The following is a 14,341-nucleotide window of genomic DNA, read 5'->3' on the forward strand; positions in this document are numbered from 1 at the left end:
CATCAGCATCAGTTTTCTTAATTGGTAGGACTATCACAGCTTCCTTCTAGAATCTGAGGACCAAGTGAGTCATTTATAGATATATGGCTGGCTCAGGACATGCTAGGAAGATTTCTCTCAAAATATGGTGGGGCAACTGTTAGCTGGGGAGCCTGATTTTACTTTAGTTCACAGGTCCGGGAGGGATTCTTTGCTAATCGCTGGGAACAGATGTAACGAGTAAGGATTCCTGGAAGTAACATGCTGTTCATCAGAGGATGGGTTATCCAGAATACTAGCTTTGATAGTACGGATTTTAAATCGATGAAAAAAGTATTCAGGGAATTACACCGTGCCTGGGTGGGGGATAATTTACCAGTGATTCTACCTGGATGGACAGCTCATTCACAATCACAAACATATCTTTAGATTTATTTCTAGAATTTCTTAATCTTGTTCAAGAAATAAGCAGCTTTAGTTTGTAGAATGGATTTTTTATATTGTTAAGTGCAGCTTGAAAGATGTCCTTTTTATAGGGGCTGTAATTCCGTATCCAAGTACGTTCAGCCCGACGTAGAGCTAGTTTTTGGGCTTTCAAATCATCAGAGAACCACCTCTGGGCATCATGGCACCTGGCCATTTTAACTTTCCTCAAAGGGGCAAAGGAGTTACTGGCAGCCAGGCTCTAATGTTTTCTTCACTTTGTTTAATAGAGGTCTGATGCATGGGTGCAGAAGATTTCAACGAGTTACAGAAAGCACTGATATTAATAATAATGACTAGGTCAGCGTGTGATTGGAATGGTAGCTGAATTTAAACAGAAAAAAATGCATCCTGGCCTCCCAATGACATGCTTCTTGAGTGGCCATCTTGCAATGGTATTTGCATGATGGATTATTGTTTTACCTTCCAAGGTGCCAAACACGTGGTTTCTAAATGGGGATGCAATTTTTTTATTCCACAATAACGATATACTAAATGCAAAAATAGTGCAAGATGGCATCCCTTCCTATGTCTAATTTCATTTTATATTGCAAGCCTATTTCAGCCACAGTTAGTTTGTAGCATATTTCTTTCTTTTTAATTGTTTTAATTTCTATTTTATGTGCTTGTACAGTTTGTGTTTCATTGAGGATGGAATAAGCCAGTGAGTGGATTAATGGATGCATGACTGCATGATTTGTATCAGAGTGCATGGTTGGGAGACAAGAGTGCATGGACCCTGGTTTGAGTGCCAATGCTCACCAGTGACTAAAGGTGCCCTTCCAGTTACGCCCTAACCTACTGGGATTGTTATTACATGAGCAACAGCTCAAGAATTCCCAATTCAGAGCTAATTAAGTCAGAGAAGGGCCGGAATGTTTTATGGTGTAGCTCTGGCGCTCCAAAAGCTTTTGATACATTTTCAAGTCGATTTGTCTTCATACCTAAATGCAAAGATAGGATGTCTGTCTGCAATAAACAGTATCCTATTACTGTGTTAATTTTGTCATTTTATTTTAAGTACTGGCGTGTGATGAAAGCCATTAGACACAACTGTTTCTTTTACTGTTTACATGCGTGGTGAGAGGTTCAAATCGATTTTTAGCTCCAGCCAACTAGAGCACAAGCTTTCTGGTTAGAAAAGATCTATTTTCGTGTCCCCCACCTCCTAACCCTCTCTCTCCCCCTTTCTCTCCACTCTTTTCCTTTTCTCCCTTGGGGCCTACCGAAACTCCTAACCACCAAGACCAGCCTACCCAGACGTACGCCTAATGTAACCACGAAGGCACCAACTATTATACCGGTATCGCCCTTGCATTACCACTGTACTGTATTATAAAATGTCTCAATAAAAATCTTTGAAATAAAAAAAGAAAAGATCTATTTTCAGTTTATCATTAATTTACAATAGGCTTAAGGCCCCCCCATTGCTTAGCTTTTTTGTCAATCTCATTTGCTTTCTTCAGGCATGCCTTGTCCATCTTCCACTACTCACTTTTAGGGAACTACTGCTTTCTTTTTTTTCACTCCATTAGTGCATGTGCATGTGCATCGGATTTCCAGCTGTCTCCCTCGTGTGCTATCTCAACCATGTGGTTTCGTCCACCCATCCCCTCTGCATGCTCATTTCTTTTTGCTTATGCAACCCTCCAGTGCATACGTGTTTCAGCTCCTCTCTCAATTCTGTCTTGAACTGATCTATGTACTTCTCTTCCACCTGCACTGCTCTGAGCTGCCCATGTGCTTCTCTCCTCCCAACCAACCTCCAAGTTTCTCTCTGCAGCCTGTGTGCTTCTCTAGTGTTCTCTCCCCCTTTCGCTTATCTCCTTCCTACCCTCCATGCACATATCAGTTACCCCAAACCTTCCAAACACTTGAAGTCCTTTTTTAACTGACACTATCTCCATAAACATTTTTATTTACTGATCATAGTAGCTGAGGGAAGGTTTGTGAGCAGGTGCTCCTCCTTTCCAGTGAGGTATACGTTTACACAAATCCGAAAGAGAATTTATTGAGTAGGCTGGCCACGACCAAATCCACCGCGAAACTGGAACTCTGTAGCAGCTCCAGCACCAGCCTCTGCCTTTTTATTAGCACCAGGAGGAGCAGTAGTGTGTCTGTTAGTGTCTCTCTCAGCCTTAACACGGTTGAGACGAGCAGGGCGCTCACCTTCAGGACCTTTGGGCCTTGATCTGCCAATCTCTGGGCGGCTTCTGCGCAGGGTAGCTGGTACAATTTCAGGGGGCAGATGCAGGAAGTCTCTTAGGTACTGGATGCCCTCATTGGTCAGACACCAGTAGAAATGCCCCCAGGCAAACTGCTCCTTCACGTAACCACGTGATTTTAGAGACTGCATCTTCCATGACATGTAGGTTGGGAACATTCTTGTCAGCCAGCTCCGGATGCTTGGGCATATGGACATCACTCCCTCTTTGAACAGGAACTCGTAGATTGAGATTCGGTTCTTCTTAGGCATCAACATCTCTGCGGCTGCTTGTAGGCCTCGAGACGAAAAGGAAAGGCATAAGTTGTTAAGAGGATAATTCCTTGTTCAAGTAACACTCAAAAGTCCTTTTTATTCACCATTTTGTCACACGTCAAGTCCTGGGATACTTCCTTGATCAAGGAATTATCCCAGGACTTGACGTGTGACGACTGGTCTCTTGACCGTCAAATATTGGATTTTATAACACTATGGCTTGCCACTAATTTGAATTTGTACGGACTCATCGTTGTTACTATGATGTGAGAATGCAATAACTAGCCTTGAGAAAGCCTAGCTCGATTAGTCATATAGGGCGAAACACGTGTCGGCTGTTCACTTTTTATAAACATTTGTTAAATGAGAAATAAAAAATTTGTGAAATGGATAAACAAAACGGTGAATAAAAATAACTACTCTCACTCAAGTTATTGAGGACTTATGAGTGTTACTTGAACAAGAAATTATCCTCTAAACAACTTATACCTCACTGGAAAGGAGGAACACCTGCTCACAAACCTTCCCTCAACTGCTTACTTAAGGCTGTAAAGGTCCAGAACCTTGAGTTAAAGTTCCTCTGTCAACATCAGGGATTCATATGCAGAATCAGGATCTCTGGGCCGTTCATTCTCTCTTCAACTGATCAAAGTAGCATCCGCCATTGTGGATCAGTAAATAAAATTAGCGAAAATGAAACGGGTATGCATCTTGACACTCGCATGTCAGTGAAATGACCCAACCGCTATGGTGGGTTTATTTTTTTCTTTATTATTATATTTTTTTTAACTGCTGCACAATATCCTGACATTGTACAGCACTGCCAAAAGCAATTGACAAAGCTACAAGTACTAAAAAAAAAAAAAACTTTAAAAAAGATCTAATAGCTTTACCAATGCTTGATATTTTTTGGCTGAAGAGGTTCGATGCTTACTTTATTTTCAGCACGACGACCGTAGCAGAACAGGGCCCAATGATACAACAGCGATCTGCACAAATGAAAAGCATTTGCAAAGCCAATATGTCACCTATGTGAGAGCTTTTGGCTTTGACAATGTGTATTAGCCATGCTGGGAATCGGTGTGGCTGCTGTTTAACATGTCTAAAAGTTTGTGGGGTTGGGGTAGACTGTGGTAGAGTGGAGCATAGTAGATTAGTGTAGAGACGGGTAGATTGGTGTAGATTAGTGTAGATTAGTGTGGAGTGGGGTAGAGTCGGGAGAAGTCAGTAGGGTAGACTGGAGTGGAGTAGGTCAGTGAAGAATTGGGTGGACTGCGATAGATTGGAGTGGTGTGGGGTAGGCTGGAAAGGAGTGGGGTAGGCTGTAGTGGGGTTGACTTGAATGGAGTGGGGTGGGTTAGATTGGGGTGAGGTGCAGTGGGGTATATTGGAATAGAGTGAAGTCGATTAGGATAGAGCGCAGTAGATTAGACGGATTGCAGTGGGGTAGAATGGAGTGGGGTAGACTGGAGTGGGATAGATTGGAGTGGGGTGAACTGAGGTAGATTGGAGTGGGGTGGACTGAGGTAGTTTGGGGTGGGCTGGGGTAGATTGGGGTGGAGTGGGGTAGATTGGAGAGGAGTGTGTGGACTGGAGTCAAGTAGATTGGGGTGGAGTGGGTTAGGCTGGAGTGGATTGGAGTGGCGTAGATTGGGATAGACTGGAGTGGGGTACATGGGAATGAGGTAGATACTAATGAAGTGGAGTGGGGCAGATTGGGGTAGACCGAGGTAAACTAGATTGGAGTGGGGTAGATTGGAGTGGGGTAGTTTCTAGTGGATTACATTGGATAGACTGGGGTAGAGTGGAGTAAAGGGCCGAAGAGTGGAGGGACAAAGTGTAGAGTGGCGTGGAGTGGCAAGATGCATTGTAGAGTGGTTTAGAGTGGAGAAGCATGTCAGAGTGGAGTGTCGCATAGCGTCGTAGAATGGAGTGGCATGCCATTGAGTGGCTTAGAGTGGAGTGGCTTAGAGTGGAGGGGCACAGAGTGGAGTAGAATGTTGTAGAGTGGAATGGTGTCGCGGGGAGTTGCGTACTGTGGAGTATGCATGGTGTGGAGTATGCATGGCGTGGAGTATGCATGGCATGGTAGCGCACTGCCGTTACAGATAACACATTTTCTATTGAAATAAATATTACATTTGCGCAGACATACACTTTTACTGTGAACAAATGATAATGTATGGAAATGCCATCACCTAGCGTATTGAGCGCATTTAAATATTTCCCGCCACACTGCAGAATTACACAAAAATAAACTTAATTTGTACTTTCCTAATTCTGATATATTCTTAAAAATTAGCCCAGTTCATTTTTGTTGTGCGCTAGAAAACAGCCTTTTGTTTCAAAGCAAGATTGACACAAATATTCTCACTTTGAAGTCAGAGAAAGAAAAGTGAACACCAAGCGCCCTCTGGAAGACATACCCTGACATTAGACCTGTGTCTTTGAATGCACAGCAAATGTGACAAGCTAAGAACAAGACGTGTAGCTGATTCCACGCAGAGTATCACCAAGTATACTAGAAACTGGAGAAAAAACTTTGAGAGAATTTGCCCACAGAGAAATTTAAGGAGAAGATCCTTTGGGGTCCAGATTTGCTGCTGAAAATGTCAATAATAGGGTAAGATTGGCTTTAGAAGAGGATGCACCCCTGAGGAGAGTTATCTCGAAGGGTGGGAAGAAACCATCTGTCTCTTGGTTTTCAGAACATCTCGAGGAGCTCCAAAGGCAGTGTAGGCAGCAGGAGCAAAATTTGAAACTGGCCGCTGTGCAGGAGGAGGAAACCGAACATAAAACACTCAAATATAAAAGGGTGATGAAAGAAACCAAATTAGCTTATTTCACCAAAAGGATAACGTCAGCCATTAATGCCCCAAAAGAACTCTTTAATACAGTACACACCCTTATGTCACTGTCGATGGCGCAGGAGGTGGAGAACTCCCAAACATTTTGTAATAAGGTAGTGGAGCTTTTCAAAGAGAAAATTTTGAAGATCCAGTCAGATTTTCCAGTACCCTCCGAGGGGCTTAGTGGCTCAGTAAGTCAGTCTCTCCATGATGTGACAGACTTCGATCATCTCACCCCCATTTGCTTAACCAAATTCTCCCCGTTGACTGCGTCTAACATTAAGTCCTTGTTAGCTGATACTACCTCGGGTTCTTCGGACGATCCGAGTCTACCTAGAGTCAAGTCAAGTCAAGTCAGGAATTTATATAGCGCGCTACATACCCATAGGGTCTCAAGGCGCTTGAGGAAGGCGGGGGGGAAATTACTTGTCGAATATCCAAGTTTTAAGTTGCTTTCTGAATGCTAGGTGGCTGAGTAAGCCGAAGGTGAGTGGGGAGAGAGTTCCAGGTCTTGGCTGCCAGGTAGGAGAAGGATCTACCTCCCATGGTGGCTTTGTTGATGCGGGGAACAGTGGCCAACGCTTGGTTGGAGGATCGTAGATTACGGGATGGGGTGTAGAAGGACAGGCGTGTGTTGAGGCATTCGGGTCCCAGTTCGTACAGTGCTTTGTGTGCGTGGGTTAATAGGCGGAAGGTAATTCTCTTATTTACGGGGAGCCAGTGGAGGTTTTTCAGGTGATCAGAGATGTGTTCTTTACGCGGGATATCAAGTATGAGCCTGGCTGAGGCGTTCCGGATGTGTTGGAGTTTTTTCTGGAGTTTTGCGGTGGTACCGGCGTATAGGGTGTTTCCGTAGTCCAGGCGACTCGTGACAAGTGCGTGAGTGACCGTTTTTCTAGTTTCGGTGGGGATCCAGCGAAAAGTTTTTTTGAGCATGCGAAGAATGTTGAAGCAGGATGAGGAGACTTAGTTGACTTGTCTGGTCATTGAGAGTGAGGAGTCCAGGATGACGCCCAGGTTTCGTGCGTGGTCCGTCGGGGTGGGAGCTTTTCCAAGGGCCTCTGGCCACCAAGAGTCGTCCCAGGCGGAGGGGGATGTGCCTAAGATTAGGACTTCTGTTTTGTCTGAGTTCAGTTTTAGACGGCTGTGCTTCATCCACTCGGCTACTTCTTTCATTCCTTCGTGTAAGTTGTTTTTGGCGGTGTTGGGGTTCTTGGTGAGTGAGAGGATCAGTTGGGTGTCGTCAGCGTAGGAGATGATGTTGAGATTGTGTTGGCGAACGATGGCTGCGAGGGGGCTCATGTATACGTTGAAGAGGGTGGGGCTGAGTGATGATCCTTGCGGCACGCCGCAGATGACTTCAGAGGCCTCTGATTTGAATGGAGGGAGTCGGACCCTCTGAGTTCTTCCGGTGAGGAAAGAGGTGATCCATTCCAGAGCTTTTCCTTGGATTCCGATGTCACTGAGGCGCTGTAATAGGGTGCTATGGCAGACTGTGTCGAAGGCTGCGGAGAGGTCAAGAAGGATGAGGGCGACTGTTTCTCCATTATCCAGTAGGGTTCGAATGTCATCTGTTGCTGCGATGAGTGCGGTCTCAGTACTGTGTTTGGCTCGGAATCCGGACTGTGATGGGTCGAGGGATTTGTTGCTTTCGAGAAAGGCGGCAAGCTGGTTGTTGACAGCTTTCTCGATGACTTTGGCCGGGAAAGGAAGGAGCGAGATGGGGCGGTAGTTTTTGAGTTCGGTGGGGTCAGCTGTGGGTTTCTTCAGAAGGGCGCTGAGTTCTGCGTGTTTCCAGCTTTCCGGGAAGGTGGCGGAGTTGAGGGAGCAATTGATGACGTCTCGGAGGTGTGGTGCTATGATGGAGTCTGCTTTGTTGAAGATGTGGTGAGGGCATGGGTCAGTTGGGGATCCTGAGTGGATGGAGTTCATCAGGAGGATGGTGTCTTCAGTGGAGATTGGGTTCCAGTCGTTGAGGATGTTCGAGGGGGGAGGAGGTCCTGCAGGAGGTTGGGTGGGTAGGTCTTCGGGTTGGTTGTCGAAGCTGTTGTGGATGTCTGCAATTTTGTTGTGGAAAAAGGAGGCTAGGGAGTTGCAGAGGGCTTGAGAGGGGGTGATGTCGTTGGAGTTGGCTGATGGGTTGGTGAATTCTTTGACGATGTTGAATAATTCCTTGCTATTGTGGGCGTTGTTATCAAGTCGGTCTTTGAAGGCGGCTTTCTTGGCAGATCGGATTAGTTGGTGGTGTATGCGGGTGGCGTTTTTGAAGGCGTCTCTGGTGTTGGAGTTTGGGTCTTTTTTCCAAGCTTTCTCGAGGGAGCGACAGAGTTTCTTGGATTTCTTAAGATCATCGTTGAACCAGGAGGCCTTCTTGCTGCTTAGTTTGTTTTGATGTTTTTTCAACAGTGCTAGGATGTCGGCGCTATTGGATAGCCATTGGGTGAAGTTAATGGCTGCTTGATCGGGGTTTGAGGAGTGGACAGGAGGGATTTGGAGGAGCGATGAAGAGATCTGGTCGATGGTGAGTTTGTTCCAATTTCTACGCAGGATGGGTTGAGAGTGGTAGTGGATTGTGGGCTTATTATAGAGAAAGTGAACGCAGCTGTGGTCCGTCCAATGGAGAGCTGTGGTGTGGCTGAAGGAGACGTATTTGCTGGAGGTGAAGATAGGGTCGAGTGTGTGACCTGCAATGTGGGTGGGGGAAGTGACAAGTTGTTTAAGTCCGAGGTTTGCGAGGTTGTCCAGAAGGGTGGTGGCGCTGTTGTCATTGCTCTTTTCCAGGTGAAAATTGAGGTCTCCCAATAGGATGTAGTTCTCGGAGGGGAGGGCGTGTGGGGTGATGAAGTCAGTGATATCGTCATTGAATTGCGCTCGGGGGCCCGGGGGCCGGTAGAGAAGGGTGCCTCTAAGTGTGGTTTTGGGGTCGGTGTGAATCTGGAAGTGGAGATGCTCGGCGCTGGCAAGGTTGTCATCTGAGCTGGTTGAGATGTGAATGGAATTCTTGTGGACGATGGCGATGCCTCCTCCTGTATTCTTGATGCGGTCCTTACGGATGATCTTGTATCTTGTCCTGCAGTTTGTTCTGAATCTGATGGCTGAGGCTATGGAGAAGATCTATTCTAAGGTCATGGAGACTGGGAGGTACCCACAGGTATGGAGGAAGGCAGTTGTCATCACACTTAAGAAATCTGATGGCAACCCCATAGACTTGAACATTTTGCATCTGATCTCTTTGCTGCCTTCTCTGGTGAAGAGCTTAGAGAAGTAAATAAAACCAGTAACTTGCTAAATACCTCTTTGAACATGAAATCCTGGACCCTTCGCAGAATGGGTTCAGGAAGAAACAGCACTGAATCAATGCATATTGCCACTACGGGTGTTATCTGTAAGCAAGTTGATCAGAGAGGTGAGCCAGTCCTGGTTTTGCTAGACCGGTTAGCAGCCTTTGACATAATATCTCCACCAACTGTTGGTGCAAAGGTTGCGGCAGGTCGGATTGATTCAAGTGGTTCTTCCTGTGTAACAGAATGTGCACAGTTAGTTGTGGTGACTTTAGATCAGCTCTCTTATAGCTTCCCTGTGGAGTTCCAAAAGGGTGGTCGCTAAGCCTCATCCTATTCAACTTGTGTACATGGCTCCATAGGTGGAATTGGTATGGTCGTTCTGTTTCCAGGTATCGTCCTAGGCAGACGGCACCCAGATCATTATTTCCACCTCCAATGACTGGGAAGGGGTAGCGAACAAGTTTAGGACATGTATACAGGAGACTAGCAGGTGGATGAGGTATAACTGGCTAAAAATGAATGGAGAGGAACCAGAGATTGTGGTGTTTGGAGGGGACAACTCAATTTGGACTGATAGCGATGGCCTGCTATTTGTAACAACCCACATATCCCAGTGGCGGCGTATAAATACCTGTGTGTGTTATTTGACAACTCATTGACCTTCGACGCACAGGTTGACAGAATGATGAGGTCATGTTTCTGGATGATCAGGATCTTGATGATTATGCAGTTGCATCCGAAGGAGCACAGGGCATCAGTTGTCCTAGCACTCATCGCTTTACGCCTAGAATACTGCAATGCCCAGTACCTAAACATCAATCAACTTTCGCAAAAAGAACTTCAAGTCATCCAGAATGCCGCTGCATGCTTGGTTTTGGGAATACACAAATATGCCTCGGTCAGGGAAGGCCTGAGGTCTCCTCATAGGCTGCCAATAAAGTAACAGGTGTCTTTTAAAGTATTGTGTTTGACACCTAAAGCCCTTCACTCAAGAGGCTCGCCCTATCTTCGGACAACCATGAATTGGCATGTTCCCAGGAGATCTTTGCACTGTCATAAGGTAGCGTTGCAAGAAAGTTGGTGGCGGCTGCCAGGCTGTGGAACTCCCTCCCTGAACATATTAGGAGCCCTAGAAGGCACTGAATGTGCCGCAAGCAAATTAAAACGTGGCTGTTTGCGGATTAGGTCAGCTAGATGTTCTTTAAGGGTATTTTGTGCCTCAGGCTTCCATCTTTTAGTCTGTCCTTCTTGTATAGCGCTTTGATGGCTCCTGGTCTAATGCTCTAGAAATAACTTAAATACAAATACTGGCTTCGTCAATGTAATAATAATACAGGGTGACTTAACAGTTTTGGAATGAAGGTGATAAGGTATTGTTCTGACAGCTTCTCCTAGGTTATATTTACTCTGTCTTGTTTCATGCAAATAATATTAGTGGAAAATGGCATTATTAGCACAGGGCTTAATGTTGGCCAAGTACAAGACTGCCATTAAATATAAAAATGAAAATGTAAGACGACTAACTAGGTCTAAGTGGCTTATAGATGAATGGTCATGTTCCACGACAAAACAGATAGTAAAGGAAAGGAGGGCAGTATCGGGATGGGCAGTATTGCTTATGAGGATTGTGGTGTGCTCAAAATTGCAACTGACAAATGGTCAAATCTCCGGAGACCAGAACAGTATAGTTTAAAAAAAACGTTATCCCTGTCTGTAAGGGTTTGCGCTTTATATATCCAGAGAATCTGGCAGAACAAAGTGCAGCAACAGGAAACATGCCCACAATTATGGTTACTGGCGACTACAATACAACCTTCGATGCATCTGTCATCAAAGAGGAGGGCCATGTCTGAGGTATTCCTCAGGTAGCAAGAAAATACACCCACCACTGCCCAAGTGCAGGCCAATTGCTCACTTTAATAATTTTGACTCATGCCATGCACATGTGTAAAGGTATAAACTTCTCAGACACTGACAGATGATTCACTTTTAACAATGGTCAACATAAAAGTAGAATAGATGATAGTATGTTATATCTGCATGCTGGAATCTCATTAGGGATGTCGCTGTTGGAGAATGCCCAGGTCACAACAGCATGGTTTTAAATCTTACAGCGTCTCTTTAGGCACCTAGTCTTTTCACCAGAGTGTTCTGACAATAAATGCCACAACCACATGCCGTAGGCTAAAGTGGGATTACGCTGAACACTGAAGCGGGGAATGGGGGAGCAATGCTAGCTTTTATTACCAACATTACGATGGGGTAGTGGGTCGCATTAACTCCTCACATTTAGAACCAAACAAATGCATCTCATTTCATAATGCAGTCTCGGGTCATATCATATCTTACAAAACCTGCTATCAGTAAGAAGGCAATGAGAGAAAAGGTGCACCCGTAGTTTGACAGCGATTGCACACTAAAAAATATTTTACACAGAACAAAAGACCAAACTCTTTTCTGGCATCTCATGACCTATGACAGTAAGAGACAAACTGCTAAACAAGAGACACGTCATAGTAAATATTTGGTAGAGGCACTTTTCTTCCCTATACTATGAGTCAGTGGAACAAAGAACTGAGGGGGTATCTTGTGATCACCTTCACCCTATCACCCTTTACAAGGATGTCTCAGAAATCAACAAGAAAAAAGAGGCAAAGACACCGGGAACAGATACAATTCCAGCACATCTATATAAATCAGAGCCTGCAGTATTGGGTGGGAAGGAGGATGAGAAACACCGAGCATGTTAGTAATGTAATCATGAAGGAATCTCCATAACAAAATCTTGGCTAGGTGCAGGGTCGGATTGGCCCATAGATCTGGAAGGCCTGTTTTTACTGTTGATTTCTCTGCTATTACCACAAACACCGCCTGCAGCAAGCACAAATGCATGAAGTCTCCCATACCTTGAAAACACCTGCACAGCTTGTTTTCACAAGTTTAAAACTACCCTGATTTGCAAATGTGGGCCGCTTTTTTCCCGCTATCTGACTTGCTAATAGGGGCCACTTTTAACTGTGTGCCGGGCCTGTTTCCTATCTCAGTCCAAACCTGGATAGGTGCCAAAATAGCATCACTGCATAATAAAGAGTTAAGAACCTATCCTGTAAATTAATACCCAATGAGCTAGTTGAAAGCATCACAAAAATATGTGTTGTCATCATACTGACCAGCACAGAAACCTGGTTGTACCAAAATAATGCTCTTTCCATTGTCAAGCAAATGTATATATACGGGGTATACCCAAATCACCCTCCTATATCTGGGTATGGGTCACCGTCATGTACAAAAAAAATTGGGTATGGAGAAATTAATATACAGCTTATTTTCAAGTAGGCAACATTCAATTACCCGATCTTCAGTTTTTTAATCCTTCGCAAACCTAGATTTAGGAAAAGACCAACATGGTGGACTGAGCATTCAAGTTCTTCTTACTTTTGGAACAATATGTTGCGCTCAGGGCAAAGCTATTGAGGTGGTATTTGGTGACCCTCCGTCTGTTTTCAATAATATTACTAGGCACTTTCTTTGGAAGTCAATATGAAAAGCAGGCATTCCAGTGGGTCCCTCAAATATTATGTTAAAACGACATCATGACAACCATGTCACTGCACGAGGGGGGCCTGCGGGTGAAAATTCAAACTGGTTTTCAGTAAATAAAAGATGTGTCCCAGAGTGGCTCGCTCACACTTTGCTCTTCTTATAGATTAATAAATGTAGTCTGTGAGCATCAGCTTCTGCAATGCTCCATTACTGGGTGGCTTTCGACTCTCCATGATACTTTATGCAGACAGTGCCCTCCAAGGCTGCGAAAACATCTCAGGAGCTACATATTACGCTTAAGTGACATTTTAATTATGCCGGCGTAATCTATGTAATTACGTGTTATGCCCGTAATGTGATATTTCTGAAATTACACCACTTTGTGTAATCAGCACCATTTGCAGTAAAAATTTATTGAGAATGGCGCACACACCTACCAGAAAAGAACATGAGCAGCTGTTTGCTGAGCTTTGTTTGACGGCACCGTGCACCAAAAATTGATGCAAGGGCGCATTCGGCACTAAAATACAATGCAAAACGATAGGTTTGCAATTTAGGTAATTTCATGTTATTTTGCAAAAATTTCACCTAATTGTACAAATTTTACACATCCCTACTATAGCTCACTCTAGATAAATTTGAGGAATTCAATGCATCGAAAATAAACCTGGTGACCCTTGAGCCTCAATTGATTCAGGACCAATTTTAGTTTAGATGGCATCTTAAGAAAGTCGAAGATTATGAACAAATGGGGTTGAAATATCCTCGGACCCAAAACAGAATAAGCAAATAGCGAGGTCAAGAAACATTGCGGCTCAACATATGGGTGCAACCGTATGTTTCGCAAGAGACCATGGCAGATTAATGTGGTTCCTGTCTAAAGACGTTTATAAAGCCCAGTGCCAAAATGCATCATTATACAGAGCTGAAATATGGGGATATGATAACGTTAGAACTTTACCCATATTAGGGGTATCTTCCTAAAACATTTTCTGTGCCTGCCTTTCAGCACACACACCTATTCCTTATTGATAAATCTAAGCGTTGCTGGTTCTCTGCTTTGGCTAAACTCAGACAACTTTAGTACTGCATATAGGTCTGGTGAACACCAAGCCAGTACACAGAAGAAGTAGTAGTGGCTCTTGCAGGGAGCAGGGCACTTGGTTGACTCAGACATATCAGTAACCTGGATGAACACATAGGCATGTATGACCTTGAAATCTTTTTGCTTTAGGACGGGAGATAAAACATGAAGTGGACAAACTATGGTTAGAAAACAATTTGATAAGAAATGCCATGTAAATGTAAATGTGTATTTGTAAAGCGTGAACTACTCACCCTTACGGGTCTCAAGGCGCTGGGGGCCGTTGTGAAAATTAAGTGAGCTATTGCCCAGAGTCACACTGTGACGAGCTGAGCTGCCGCCGGGGATCGAACCGTGAACCCTGTGCTCCGAAGTCAGATGCCTTGGCCGCTGCACCACACCTCCATGGGGAGCGGAGCGTTCAAACCTACTGATTCCTATACAGAAGTGTATACTAAAATGTTAGGTCAGCTTGGATAAGGTCAAAAGCATGCTAGCCTGTTTATTATATTTAAGTTTGCCATGTTTACCTTTGAATGGTTTCACAAATAAAAAGGGTTCTACTTTTGAGAAATACAGGTACTGCCTTAATGTACCAGTCAGATTGAGGAAGATGGATATTTATTGCACTCGCGTCCCA

The 14,341-nt window shown here is 44.5% G+C and overlaps 1 protein-coding gene and 1 pseudogene across 3 annotated transcripts in view; both read right to left on the reverse strand.

Moving 5' to 3' along the window:
* SAP30BP (SAP30 binding protein) overlaps positions 1 to 14,341 on the reverse strand; it is a 323,666-nt gene that overhangs the window by 135,807 nt on the left and 173,518 nt on the right. The window lies entirely within an intron of this gene.
* LOC147702109 (small ribosomal subunit protein eS10 pseudogene) lies at positions 1,089 to 2,944 on the reverse strand (annotated as a pseudogene). The gene has a single exon (XR_015297214.1). The product of XR_015297214.1 is annotated as a small ribosomal subunit protein eS10 pseudogene (transcript).

The sequence above is a fragment of the Lissotriton vulgaris genome, chromosome 7 (assembly GCF_964263255.1).
Source record: "Lissotriton vulgaris chromosome 7, aLisVul1.2, whole genome shotgun sequence".
NCBI classification, from domain to species: domain Eukaryota; kingdom Metazoa; phylum Chordata; class Amphibia; order Caudata; family Salamandridae; genus Lissotriton; species Lissotriton vulgaris.